The sequence below is a fragment of the Salarias fasciatus genome, chromosome 6 (assembly GCF_902148845.1).
Source record: "Salarias fasciatus chromosome 6, fSalaFa1.1, whole genome shotgun sequence".
Classification (NCBI taxonomy): domain Eukaryota; kingdom Metazoa; phylum Chordata; class Actinopteri; order Blenniiformes; family Blenniidae; genus Salarias; species Salarias fasciatus.
Window position 1 is genome coordinate 32,766,284 of NC_043750.1, and position 15,152 is coordinate 32,781,435.

The 15,152-nt window shown below is 40.0% G+C and overlaps 1 protein-coding gene across 1 annotated transcript in view; it reads right to left on the reverse strand.

Moving 5' to 3' along the window:
- Positions 1–15,152, reverse strand: part of LOC115390821 (polycystin-1-like) — a 76,478-nt gene that overhangs the window by 60,746 nt on the left and 580 nt on the right.

Sequence of the window (15,152 nt, forward strand, 5' to 3'; positions counted from 1 at the left end):
GTTTTTTTGTTAATGCAATACAGGAAAAAAGGGTATATTTCAGACATAGTTGGACATTGCGATTATTTGTGATTAATCATGATTAATTAATTTGGAAGCTGTGATTTATCTGATTAAAAATTTTAATCATTTGACAGCCCTACTAAAAATTCATTTTTGCATCACAACTTCAGATATGTTCTATTACCATAAAACAATAACATAGCATGTAAAGCATTTAAAGCAACATCTTAGGTAGGAATGTTTCTTTTTTAGTTTGATGCACCAAATTAAGCAATGATTATTTGTTGTTTTTTAATAAAGTAAGCGAATAAAGGATTTGAAAGTGCAAATCACATCTTATCAATAAGGCTGATTTATTTTCTTCTCATAGTAATATGAAATCTCTGCCTCATCTGTTTCTCCTCTCATGTGGATTCAAAGCTTTCCCTACGTTTGAAGGCTCATCTGACCTTGAAGTGTGATAACAATGAAAGATAATTAAAAAATTATGATGTTATAAAGAATAAGGCAGGTACGAAGAGGAGAAAGGTGTTGAGAATCACTCCAGACCAACGTTTGTCGGCCGCCAGCCACCGACCCGTGTGTCCGTTCTCAGGGGAAAGTCGGGTACTTTCCCCACTGCTCGAAAAGAGCATGAAATCGGGGGAATAGTCGGAGGAGTCGGGGCAAACGAGGTGTTGACTGAAGAGGTTTAGTCTGAAAAGTCTGACAGTTTGCCTCACAGTCTGGCCCTCCTCTCTTTTCCTCTCCTCTCTAGAACACTTTGTCCATTTTTCCAGCTGCTGCTGCCTGGGTTGAGTGGCGTCCAGCTGCGTGCAGCTTTTTAATACACTCACTCTAAAGTATGATGGACTCATGCGTTCGACATGTCGTCGGCGCGTTGCATGACGACAAAACTCATTGAACACTCTTTTTCTGGTCATGCTTTATCAGATGATGAGAGATTATGAGAAGCTGGATGAATGCTTTTGGAAGCATCATCTGTTTATAAAAGCTATAACCCTCATAAATGTCCAGAAAGCTGTGAAATTGAGCTTTGTCTCAGTACAACCATCTGATTACAGAGTTTTGCTGTCCTGTGACTCAGCTGCGACATGATGAGCTTCTCTGGACTGTCAAAAAAGCACAGTAATATCGAATAACCGCCAGTCTGTGAAAGCTGAAATCATTGGGGGGAAAAACACTGAAGAATTTGCACATTGTTCTGACAGTGTTATAATCATAAAATCAAAATAAACCCAAACAACTTAGTCATGCGAGAGTTGTTCTTCAGTGAAGCATAACCGAGATGAAACTACTGAACCGTAAAGATGAACTGTAACTGTAAAGAAAGATGCACTAATGAAACACTGAAGGATTGTACATGTTACCTTGTGATTTGCAGATGTTCCAAACACACAGAACAACAACACCGTACTGTCTCAGGACCGGGCGTCCGCAATTACTTCAAGGACTTCACAGGAGGGACAAGCTTTAACTTCCACTCACTTCTCCTCAGTGTGAATATTTCTTTTATCAAAAGCTCTGTGCATCACATGGCTTTGAGAAAATACTTTCCCCGCTCAGGAACAGCTTCTTGTGTTTCTTTTTTTTCTGACAATGGTGAATCGAAATGTCCATTCAACCATCTTCTATACCGCTTTATTTATTTCAGGGTTGCAGGATACTGGAGACAATCCCTGCGAGCTGCAGCTGAAGACATCGTGGCTGAGGCTCTCTTCACAGAGCTGGTTGGAGGTTAGTGAGCACGACACTGAAATTGCTCCCATAGGTGTGGACTGAGTGTCCTGCTTGGCAGCCGTCACCATCGTGTGTGTGTGAAAAGGTGAAGATGCTTCTTTAAACCTGCCGAAGCACTGAAAACGCACCGTGAACATCAAGTCTTATCACTATTTAAAACTATAAGCCTTTAATTTAACGCTCAGTTTGAATAACTGGTCCAGCTATAATTTTTTATAAAAGCTCCTCTGCATACAAAACAGTAACAACAGTAGCAGGAATCATAAAAACTGGTGATGCTCCCAGGAAAATTGGCAGCAAATGGTAACAAATGTTTTGAGTGAGTAATGCTGAATATACTTAAAATTTTAATTTGTCTGGTTTTATTTTGTGCACTTTTTTATCCATACACGCTGCAGTGCACGGATAATGTCAAATTAAACTATATCTTATGCCAAATAAAATGTCACCAAAAACACAAAGGTACTCCACTGGTCAGAGCTGATTTACAGAGTATTAAACTGTACTCCCCAACATGCAACATTAAAAAAATTAAAATAGGTAAATGAAATATATTAAAAAATGACTGCAAACACAAGAGTATGAGAAGTTTCTGCAGTCTTCACTCTGAAAAACAAGCATGTTGTGTCTACTGCCTACACATGGACTGACTCTTGTTCCTTTACAGAATGTAATCATAGAAATTCTGTTAGATATCACAATGCTGCTGCTTTTAAGTCTCTGGTGCCAAACAAAAAATTATAGCTCAATAAATGGAAAGCAGTTACAAAAACAGGGTCTAATATATCCTTCAGTGAACTGTTTGGTTCTTTATTCCCTTGACAGTTGGTGTAAAGCAGAAAGAGCTTCTTTGTAGCCTCATCAGATCATAAGTTTTTCACTGACAAAGTGAAAAAATACAATACAGGATGTGAATTCAACCTATCAGGTTTCAAGTGACATTTTACCTTGGGAGTTGAATGCAATGTGAGCGAGTAATGCCAATGTTTTCAAGGCTCATGCTTTTTAATTAACTGAAATGCAGAGAAGTAATAATCATGCTGCATCCCTCTCTCAATGCAGGAGGGAAGTATCGTCACTCCCACGTAATGAGCAAAGCATCTTGGTGGGCTCCCATATGAATTACTGATTGTCAGTTTCGATGGTGCACTGATAAAAACACTAAAAACAATTAAAAAATTGCCAATTAATACAACATGTTGGCCGGTTTTAATAAATGTTTTTATCTGCGCAAGCTGAGTAGAAGCATATAACACAATCAAACTCTTTAGAAACAAATGAGATTCATCCTGAACGGCTCCAGCGATGCAGAAATGCTCCATAATGAAAGTCCGTCAATACCATACAACCCGAGCTGAGTCATACACATTAATCCTTGGGGTTGGCATTTACAGCCCCATCACAGCATTTCTATTGCCAGTGTATGCATCGCCTTTTCCTTCAGAACGAGGCAGTGACAATAGTGTCTCTGAGCGTATAATCATGTTCAGCTCTAGGTTTCTCCCATGGGTGAGGGACACACTCAAAGAAAAAGGCCCTTTAACTGCTTCTGTCTTGAAGCAAATCTCAGCGGGAACACACACACACACACACACACACACACACACACACACACACACACACACACACACACACACACAGGCATACACTGCAGCGACACCGACACGGAGACAACACCAGTATACAACATGATATATTTCTCTTTTAACCCTCCATTCATTTCACTTCCAGGAGTCACTGATATTTTCACAGAATTTTCCGCCCGGTCTTAGCTGTGCATATCTTTTATCAATCTTCTGTGAAGCATGGAGAACAGCACTGTTCTGTATGAAACGTCATATAGATGGAAGATACTGAGTAATGACCCTGACATTAATGACATCCTGACACGCAGGAGACTGGCAAACATGACGGCAGGCGTCAAGAGCAAAACGAAGAAAACCACTTCCTTCATTTGCCCTCGACCATGTCTCTGCTCTCCTCTCACTCAATCAGTCTTAGGTTTACGTGCATGAAATTAGGAATTAAATGATTCCGGCCCACTGATGAACTACATTCCCATTAAAAATTCTAATTACCATCAAAGCCTGTTTAATTACCCCGCTTTAGAAAACTCACAGTAAACATGATCCGGCCACACCTTCTAGGATGCAGGCACAGTATGTGACCCAGCCTGTCTGCTTTTGATAAATATAAACAAAAACAACAATAAAAAGACTGAACAGATAAGTCTATTCTCTGTCAAGATAAATTTCAGTCACATTTTTAAGATTATAAAGGAATTTTGACCCTGAGCTGATGCCTGCTTGCAAAACGTGTGAAGAAAAAAGCTGGAATGAATATTTCATCACTTCCTGCATCAGGTGATCGTTCTTTGTATTTTCACGAACACATACTGTACATTATTTTGAATTTTCAAAAAAGAGCAAATTTGCTTTATTCTGTGCAAAGTACCAGTCAATTTCAATTAAAGAGTCTCTTGAAAAAAAATCAAGAACACCAAATGTTGATTGGTTGGTTGGATATAGATAGATAAACTATATTAAAAAAAAAACTAAACATGGACATGTCTGGGTAAAAAGAGATATTTGGTCACTCGATATACTTATCTGGTTTTGCACTTTGGTTATTCTTACTTAGGAGACTTCCTAGTAGTCTTGTGATCATTTCATGACATGGAGATGAAATCATTTATTGTTTTTCATGTTGATGCTGGTATTTAAAACTGCATTTGAAAAAAAGAAGCAAAAAGGAAAACTAACAAACTAACATATACAAATTCATTAATAAATCAATTATTCAAGCATGATAAATGTTAATAAAAGAAAACACTCAGCTACATCAACAAACTTGTACTCCCAGTTCATTCTGGTGGATAAATTCTCCTTGGCTTTCACTTATCTCTCTTTTTTTAACTACTTCAGTGTTAGTCACGTTCCCCCATTCATATGCATGACGCTCAAATCCATTCACGAGGGACGGTTTGGGGTTCGGTGTCATTCTGACCCACACTTTGTCATGTGGACAGAGAGGAGACGGAAGCATTAAAGCTGCAACCTTGCAAATGAATTAAACTGACACGCGTCATAAATGATATTCCACTCAAAAAAAAAAAAAAAAAAAAAACCTAAATGAAATTCATTCAGAGGTTTAAAGATCATTATGAACTCGTCATTCTGTTCTTTCGGGACCTGCTGGATCCAGCTCCTGTTCGCCACGACACCATCTCCCTCTTAATCCTGGTATGGGAGTCTCTATCATTATCATCAGCCGTCCATCCCTGCACTCCGCCATCTGCGTCCACATTTCAGGGGATCACAGATTATTCTACCATCGTCTCGGTTCACACTCATTTACAATGCTTTTAAATCCTGTTATTAAAGGGCCCATTTCCTGATCTGAGATGTTATCCTGCTCCACCACACCTGATTGTGAAAAGCTCTGCTTTCTGCCAATGATAACACTCCGAGAGAGACCCTGCAGAACCAGGACGATATGCACCACTGCTCTGTGGTTTCGTTTAAGAAAGTGAAAGTAAAGTGACTTTTCGCTAAAAGTTAGAAGTGTGTCAATAAATGAACAGTGAAAAGAAATACTTTCTGATTTGCATTTCATGAATTTTCAACAAGGTTGGTTAAACTTTTCAATTTTGGCCACAAAGATCCTCATTATCATTGAGCTCATGCAGCACACAGTGTTTTCCTGAGATATCTTTCGGACTAACAGCATCAAAAGTGAGCAGAATAAACAAACATTGGCCGCATGTGAAAATCTCTCCATCTCAAAAAAAAAAAAAAGAAAAAAAAAGAAAGAAAGAAAGACAAGCGATTGCAACTCTGCAAACTTTGTACACACATCAACAGTCATGTTCTGGTGTTTTCTGTACCGTGTTTTCCACTTTCACTCAGTGGCAGCACAATAAATTGGCTTGAGGTTATAAAATCAAGACAAACCTCCAACAGGATTTTTTTATTAATTTAACCCCATCAACATCAAAACATGACAAACATCAAAGTTTTTACCAGAAACATCCATATAATAAACTTCTATTTCAAGATGGGTATATATATATATATATATATATATATATATATATATATATATATATATATATATATATTAACCAATTAAAACCTTTTTGACCCATGATTGTGTTTGTCTGAGCTGTAATTAAATGTCAGCCATGATTTGCATTAAAATTACTGAAATACTAATGCAACTGTATCCCTGACTGACTTAATTAGAAGCAGTCGGGTCAGAAAGTCCTGCATTCACCGTATTAAGCATACAGAGCAGCTGTTACCATGTGATTAGTGCATGAATCCACTCACTGGAGTTCTCACTTGAGTTCTGCTTTAGATGTGCATTCAATACTGTCCAGAAGTACTGATCCACGCTTAATATGTTTAGGGTGGATCTAAATACCTAGTAAATAGTTCACAAGGAAATCCATACATTTCACTTTTTCAGATTTTAATCCGTCTGCCTCGTAGACAGCATGCCGTATGCATGCAGTCCTTTTTTCCAGTGGGATAAGTTACCAACAGGAAAAATTTGAGTTGATAATTTAGCTCAAACACATGTTTTTGGACTGTGGGCAACCAGAGAAGATCCACCGCACATGTACAGGGAGAACATGCAAACTGAGGACAGAAAGCCCAGATTCACTCTGAAGAAAAAAAAGAAATATATGGCAAACTATATCTCAAAGACGACTGATTTCTATGATCTACTATAACACCTGCATAGCAAGAAATTACAATGAGGTCACAGAAAAGGTCAAGCATTGTTTGTATGCACCGTTGTCATTATCAAAGTAGTTTAAAATGGAAGACCTGACCATGAAGTGAAAAACTTAACCTGCAGACAGAAAAACACCAGCACAAATCTGGATCCCGCTGTTGTTAAGATAAATGAGAAACGACAGGAGGGATCGCTTCAAAGGTGAACAGAAATCTCAAAGTCTAACTCAGTTCACAAACCAAAACAGCTCAAATTAAACCAAAGAGAGAAAGAGATATGAAAAAGCATTTTTTTCCAGAACTCTGTTCATTTGTCATGAGTCCAATTTTCTGCATCATGGACCCGGCGCCTGCAGAAGTCCAATTAAACGGCACAAAGGGCACAGGAAGGTGTGGAAGTGGAAAGGTCACACACTCTTTGTGATGGTGGAAGTGGAACTTCATTCATTGATAGAATTTCGTGATTCTATCAGAGCAAACCTAATTAGTCACCTAAAATAGTCAAAACAAAAGAAAAGAAAAGTGAAGAAGTGGTTATCTCAAACAGAATTATCAGCAATCTGTTGCATTAAATATTTTGATCAGGTGGAAACCACAGTGACTTTTACCTGAAACAACCGACTCCAGTCTGGACAACACTGGCAAAGGTCTAGTTTGTTGTCCGCATGCAGCTGAACCAGAAACACAGCCAGAGGCCACGAAGCCAAAGAAAACATCTCTGCCTGAGACGTTGGAGAACAGCAATGTGAATGACAGGACCACAACAAGTGCAGACAGGGAGCCGACACAATGGCCAGAGATAAGAATCCCACACCGTGTGTGGAAATCAAACCAATTTAGACAATAAGTACTTATCTGAAGCCCACGTCAGCAATCTCATCGTGCAGGGCTTACAGACAGGCACTTGTTGGGAGCCGATAGACGAGACGTGATCTGGAAATGGAGCTAACCTGCCAAACACCTTACAGCTCAGCGCGCCGTACACTGCTTCTGCCTCCCGGAGGCAGACTGTCAGGGCCGAATGTAATTGATTGGCAGGGAATTCAGAGCGAGAAACATCTCACTGCAACGAAACACACCACTCCAGCTGGACCTTGCAGGGAGACGAACACCTTGAAATACTTCTGGACTGACAGCAGTTACTGTTACCAACCCCAGTGATGCTTGAGCAAACTCGAATTTCCCTTTAAAAACAAAATTATTAATGCTACAGCAGAGACTGGCAGTAAAAACACGTTGTCACAGGCTTCTGCTGACCAGAACGTCTTTATGAAGTTAGACTTCAAGACCTAAGTTCGTTATGTTGGACAGATTTCATCAAATTGAAGATCGAAGGTTAAACGCTGCCAAGGATGGCGTGAATGGGCCACAATATAAATTGCATGTTACTGTTTCAGGGTGTCTCGGCTTGATTTGTCTTTCTCAGTGGAGTTTGCATGTTCTCCCTGAACGTGCAAACACTTTTCTCCACATACTCCAGTTCCCTTCTGCTGTATGAAATCATGCGTTTGAGGTCAGCTTGCTAAAATTGTTCATGTGTGTAAATATGAGTGTGTGTGTGTGTGTGTGTGTGTGTGTGTGTGTGTGTGGATGTGCCTCTGTGACGGATGGTGACCTGTACTCTGCCTTCTCCGACAGGGATCAGCTCAACACAGTGTGACATTAAACTAGATAAAGCAACACAAAAGAAAGATGGCTGTTTTTGAAAAACACACACTGATCCCACATGGGAAAATTGAAACAGCACAGTACTACAAAGAAAGATAAAGCCCTCAGGAAATGAAAAACACATCAATAAAAATACATTCAACAGTATTTACAACATAAGAAATAAGCAAACCGTAGACTATAAAACTATTAGTGCTTCGAAAAGAATGGCTGTTACATTTTTGATCTTAATTACATAGTGAGATGTGTTGTGATCTCAAACACGCAGGACAGGTGATATCCTGCCTTTGAGCTGCTGTGTACACGGAGAGCAAAAAGGCCCCTGTGAAGGCAATGTGAACATTCTGCTGGTCAAAACCTGGAGGAAACCAAAGTTCTGACGATAGACACTAATCAAGCCCATGCCCAGGAAGCAATTCTCCAGCAAACACATGGCAAAATATAAACACAAAGCAACCACTTTGTGTTTACTGTAAATCCTTCACCGGCTCCATGTTGAGTCAAATAGCAGTTTTGTTGAACTGACATTCAACTTGTGCAGTCTTAGTAGAAAATAAAGACTTCTTGATTTGTTATTTGACTGGGGTTCCTCACAGAATAACTACAACACAGATGAAGTGAAAAAAGCTCCATGTGTCTCATAATGAACATACAGTGTAGTTTGCACCAGAGTTTTAGTTCCTCCCTCCTCTGTCAGGTCGTCACTACTGCTCTGTTTCAGATAAAAAACATCAAGTGAGCCGCATCCGCTGAACTCTCCACTAAACACACTGGTAGCAGTGTTCATGCATGATTTGGAAATGAATCATCTGAAACACAAGAATTAAATTCAGAAACATTAAAATCTGAATCACTTCATCATCCTTTAATTCCCTCCATGCATGATGCTGTGAACTGAGCACATCCATTATATGATAGAGACTTCTGAGATGTGATCAGAGAAACTAAACTTTAACTTAACACTGACCTTTTCTGTCAAAACCTCTCTTCTCCACTGGTTTAAGAGCAAAATAAAAATGCAGAATTTGTGTTTACTGTTCATGATTGTAGAGACAATCAGCGATGTTTCAGTTACCTGAAGAGAGAATCAGGCAAAGAGGCTGTAGAGAATGTAGAAATTTCAGACGTGGATCTTCAAGGTGAAGCAAATTTTAAAATATACTGAATAAAAAAAAACAACAAAACAAAACAGAAATTTGTCAAGATCAATTGTTATTAATTTCTTTAAAAAACACAAAGAATTCATCCTTTGAGTCTTGGTGTTCATTTCCAGCTTCCAACATTACACTGGAGAGAAGCTTTGAAGGAATGATCGCAGCTAAATATTAAAGTGATACTTCAACAATTTGGCAAATTGGCCCATTTAGCGCAATTCCTTAGTCATTTCAAACAGCGTACTTACTTTTTTTGTGAGGACGAGCTCTTGTTTATTCAGAGGTGAGTCGGGGAAGGTTTTCGGGACGGACACGATGGAAGTGAATGGTATTTTTGTTCCCCCTCGTCAAACTCATCAAATACACAATCCAACAACCCCAAAACACTTTGGTGGACACATTATAATCCACACATTCACTACGCTGTGAAATATTAATGCAAAATTACCAGATTGAGTTGTTTATGCGAAGATTGCAAAGACGGAACTACTTACTAAACATGGCGTCTGGGCGTAGTGATTTCAAAAGAAAAAGTAGTTCCCAGTATTTGCTTCAGTGTCGTAACGCTACAGTATTATTTGTTGGTGTTCCAATTTGCCAAAATGTTGAAGTATCCCTTTAAGATGATGCCTACATGTGCATTAGCACAGTTTGAAGCATGTCAAAGCAGCGTATTTACACAGGATTTAGTGAGTTGAGAAAAGGCTAACTGACACAACTTTAATGAAGAAAATGAAGAGTGGATAACGTCAGTCTCCACCATGTTGCATCACCCATACTCACACAACCTCACTGGCTTCCTGGGGAAACTTTTCTTCTTTTTGGCCATACTTAACAGTATTCCTTACAATTTCAGAGTTAATAATGAACCAAGCACACTGGAGAAGACGCTGGGAGCTGCCTCGCACTACCTTTTTCTTGCCTCATTCTTATTTATGACCTTCAGGAATGTCCACACTTCCCCGAGTGCCGGGTGACGTTACTTAGTTTTGCTATGGTAACACAACAAATTCTGTTCTGCAAACGGCCGCTTCGTTCAGTCCTTCCTACCCCACTTCATTATCGTGTGTGTGTGTGTGTGCGTGTATGTGTGTGTGTGTGTGGATGATAACCACTTCTGGAGGAGGACAAGGAGAGGACAGACGGGGGCATGAGCAACATAGTGAGAGGATTTTACATTAGTCCGGCCTGTTCAACAGCTGTTATGAAGACTCCAGACCCAAAAGCCAAAACTCCTCTCGGTAAATAAAAGCATATCACCATTCCTGCAGAGTGTGTGAGTGTGTGTGCGTGTGTGTGTGCTACCATAGTAACACCATAGAAAATCCTCCTCAGTCAGACAGATATAGCCACGGCTTCAAGATATATTGCAAAGTGATCAATGTCAACATTCACAATAGAAACTCATTTTCACTTTCACTTGAAAAAACTGATCCAACTATATTTAACTTTACATAAATGGTGGCAACTATCCCGACATAAAAAAAGCATCAAAATGAAGGAAAAATAACCAAAACCAAGAAAGCCAACAAGCTGCACGTGCAAGAGTGGTGGAAAAAAAAAAAAAAGAGAGAGGAAAAGCAAATGGGGTGAAGACACGCCTGATTGAAATTGGGCCAAAGAAGTGAAAGAGCACAGACACATCGACATCACAGACTGGAGAGTTTACGTGTCACAAGATACACTCGGAAAAAGCACATTATCAAGTAAAAACAGGTCAACTTTTTACAAGACGCAATCTTTCTTTAACATGTTGTATTGCACAGCAGCAGTCGATGGTTTTTGTGTCTGCACTGTGCTGTCTAACAGATGGATCAAACCCACTGAATGAAGTGATCGGATCAGGTATCCTTCATCCCACAGGGCGCAGGTTGGACCAGCTGATTAATGGCCAGATCACATTACTGCAGCAGCCCTGATTTTCATTTTTCCAATCATGCCAGTCTGGGGAGAATTGCCTGTGAGGGTTTTTTCCCCCCTTCTTCTGCTTGATTATTCTAACTGCATTTTTGATCAAACTGACTTCACTAGCCCACAGAACAGACATAAATTAAACACTGTAAATAAATTGAAAAAAAAGAAAAAGAAAAAGAAGAAGAAGAAGAAATAACCCAGGGTAATTAGTGTTTTAATGCATCGAGGATAAAATGCACAGGATTCCCTCTGAGATAACGCTCTTAGTGTTTTTGTGCATCAAAATCTAGCGAGGTAAATGGATGTTCAGGTACTATAGCAGGTATTTTTAAAGCCATTGAGGCTTTTACTTTTACATTCAAGCCTTTACGTGAAGCCTGCACAATACTGTGACTCAGCGTTTAATTTTAAATCCTCATTTATCACATTATTTAGCATTCACATGTACGTTAATTCTTTGTGCCTGATTAAATATAGAAATAATGAGTAATGCATTTCTCCCACTCCTTCTTCTCTCCTTTATCATTACCATCAGCTCACAGCACCAGGAACACCCTCCTGCTGGAATCTTGGAAATTCTCACACTGATCTCAACTGACCAATAAGTAGAGGCATAAGTTGTGATTCAGGCTCTTTATCGCATTTAACATTGTCAGGTATTTTTTAGAAAACTCTGAGCTTGTTTCTGATCATCTATTTCACAAACTAATCATCAAGGCTTTTACGGGAAATTGCTTTCTGCTGAACGAAAACGCCGCTGGCAGAGGAATGAGTGTGCGTACCGCGCTGCGTTGCACCGACCTCTCCTCTGAAAATGGACAGCTGTTTAAGTGTGTATGCATTTTGTAACTCCCGTCCTCTGCCCGCTGTCCCAGGACTACCGTGCAATCTGCATACTAAACAAAGGCGCTTTCGAACGGCCGGGTTTCATCCCGCGGCATTTCCTCGAAGTGACTTCAGAGCTGAAAAACCCGCCACATGAAGTGTGAAGACATTTTATTATGTGTGTGGGTTGGTGCAGATGGACTGGTGTGTAACGGGAATGTTTTCCTCCCACTGCACTCTGCAGTGTGTTAAAATACTTCCTTGCCACTGGATGTTTTTTTTTTTTCTTTCTCTTATTTAACTCAGGGTGTGTCAACAGTCTTGCGATTAGGGGCCAGATAGAGAGAAGGATACCGGCACTCAGTGGAAGCTGGGATTGAATTGTCGCTACAAGGGACAAATCCTTGTTACTGTGGTGATGAACGACTATGATTTAAAAGAAGGCGCTTTAGATCAACATATGTTTCTCATTATTCAAAAGAAAAGCTGACATGAGAAAGAGTCTCTACACCATATGTTCATAATAGTCTGGCATCATCCAACTTATATAAAAATGTTCAAGTGCGAGCTTCTTCTGAAAGAATGACGTGGGGACTGCTCTCTGAAGCCAGCCACAGCTTAGTCAAGATGACAGACAGAACGGCGTAACACTGCCTCACTAGGACAAGTGTCCAGGTTTGGCTTGAGTGAGGTTCTTAGGAAAAATCTGTTTGTAGCTATAGGTGGTTACATTGAGGAAGGCTTTTTTCAGAGCAATTGTTTGATCACTGGAGATGCCAAATGCTCATTGCAACACAATGAACACGTGGAAGTAAAAAGAAAGTGACGTTCCCTATACATGTTCTGCACATATCTGACTGAGCATCTGGCATTCAATCCACCACCGAGAACCACTCTAACCCAAATCACTGGTCAAGCACAGAGGAGCAGAGAACAGCTTCTCTACTCCAGAGAGAATAAGATAGACGTCAATGATAGCTACAATGATCACAGCAGGAAGTACCACTGATGTTCATACTGAGGAAAAGGCTCAATTACGGTCTAAAACACCTTGAGATGTCACGCAGTCGCTCTTCACGAATTCTTCAACCATTTATTTGCTTTTAATCTCAACGTAGCCGCTGAATGCAGAGTACACAGGCTTTGAGTGTGTACGGATGTGGATCTGACGTCAAAAGCACAAACAGGCCTTCCTGTTGGATTCATCAATATATGGATGTAACATAATGAAACCTACAGGAAAAGAACCACTGTTATGGTCTGTAACCCATTTAGAGAACTGCTCTTAGTTGATGTTTAAATGACAGTCCTGTTGTTAGAACAGTTTGACAACAACAAATCAAACCTAGATCCACGGTTTGTTTATGTCTCCCGGGGTTTTAAATGCACACAAACAGCAAGAGCCCACAAAACCCTTTAGAGAGTGTGAGAGAGCAGAAACACACTAGACTACTACTTACTGGTCTGGTAACAAATGAAAGAATAAAGTCTTAACAAATCAATGATGGCCTAAAATAACTGCCTTGAGATAGAACAATTATAACCAGTATAAAACCATTAAAATCCAAAGCAACTCCAACACTGTGAATGCATTTGGAAAACATTTCACTGCAGCCTGTTGAACTCATGCTTTCCATAAGAAAAGGAGGGATTTCGGAGAGACAACGATCATATCATCTGAACAAATGAGTGGATGGGAAACAAAGCCTGAGTGTTTCTTCCAGCTGTGTGATCAATGTAGACTGAGAGAAAACATCTGATTTCATCCTCTTTGAGTCGTCCCGTGAAGCAGGGCCACAGGTGACAATTGTTAAGTACAGTTATATTCACAGTGAGTCACGGCAATGCATTGTTTCTCTGGTAGAGGACTAAAGGGGGTTTATCTAGAGGCGGATTAAAACTGATCGACACGATTGCCACACTGAGAGCGGCTGACGGGACATGGAAACACATTACAGTTCATTAGAGTCAGATTCTCCTGCAGGATCTGGCTATAATTAACGCAGCGGGTAAAAAGGCTCTCCTCCTCTTCTGTGCCACCGTTAACTATCAAGGGACATGAAGGAAACCTGTTGGTTTTAGACATCCTCCTCAACAATAACTGTGACCAGCATGCAAGCCAAATACAACTGAAGCCCACATCTCTATTCACTCGTAAAAACTTCATCCAAACGACATCTGCATGCTTATTTAGTGAAGTCGCTGAAGTAAGCAAGGCCCAAAATAGTGTGCATTGATTATATGGCTGGTTTACATCGTAAGCAGTTGTGTTAAATAAAGAAAGTAGTCTCAGTTGAAATAAATAATGAATAACATATGGCCTCCATCGGCACAGAACAGAATGTTCTCGCTGCAGCTGCAGCAGAGGCTGAAGACTGATCTGCACCGCAAACACCAGGTTCGTGTTTCTGGTGACCAACTCGTTCAAACTAAAAACTGTAAGATGCTCGAGCTAAAACACAAACACACAGTCACATAGTGGCACTGTGGCCTTCAGGAAGCCGGTCTTAATGTACCTTACAGGTCATCCGCAGTCTCCTGTCACTGTATTCAAACAGTGGGCATCTTTCATCTCATATTAATCTACATTATTTCAATCCAATTTATTATTAGAAGCTATCTCTGTGGCCTGCAGTTCTCCAAAAAATGCCTTAATCCAATCAGCAGTAATGCCAGGATGCCTATAGTCAACTACCTTTTGATATCATAAAGTATGAACAAAAGATTTTCCAGACTTGATTTATTCCATTATTTGGGTTTGATTGATATAAAGTCCAACAAGTAATGATCATCAGATTGCTGCCATGTGAAAATAGAAGCCGGAAACACTCTTGATTAGGAAACAAGCAGACCATAATAAGAGGTTTTCATGATTAGGCCAGACTGTTTCATTTCAGTCAACTGGTCCAAATCAAAAGATCACTTCAGCTCCACTCATGGTGGCAACAGCAGGAAAAGTTACAGAAAGAAAGATGATGATGTGGAAATTATGGGCCACAAACACAGGAGATGCAAACAAAAGCATGTGATGGAGGTGAGACTGAAGCTCCAGGAGGAGAAAACATCTGGAGAGGCAACCATCAACTGGCTGTGCAGGTCGATAGAT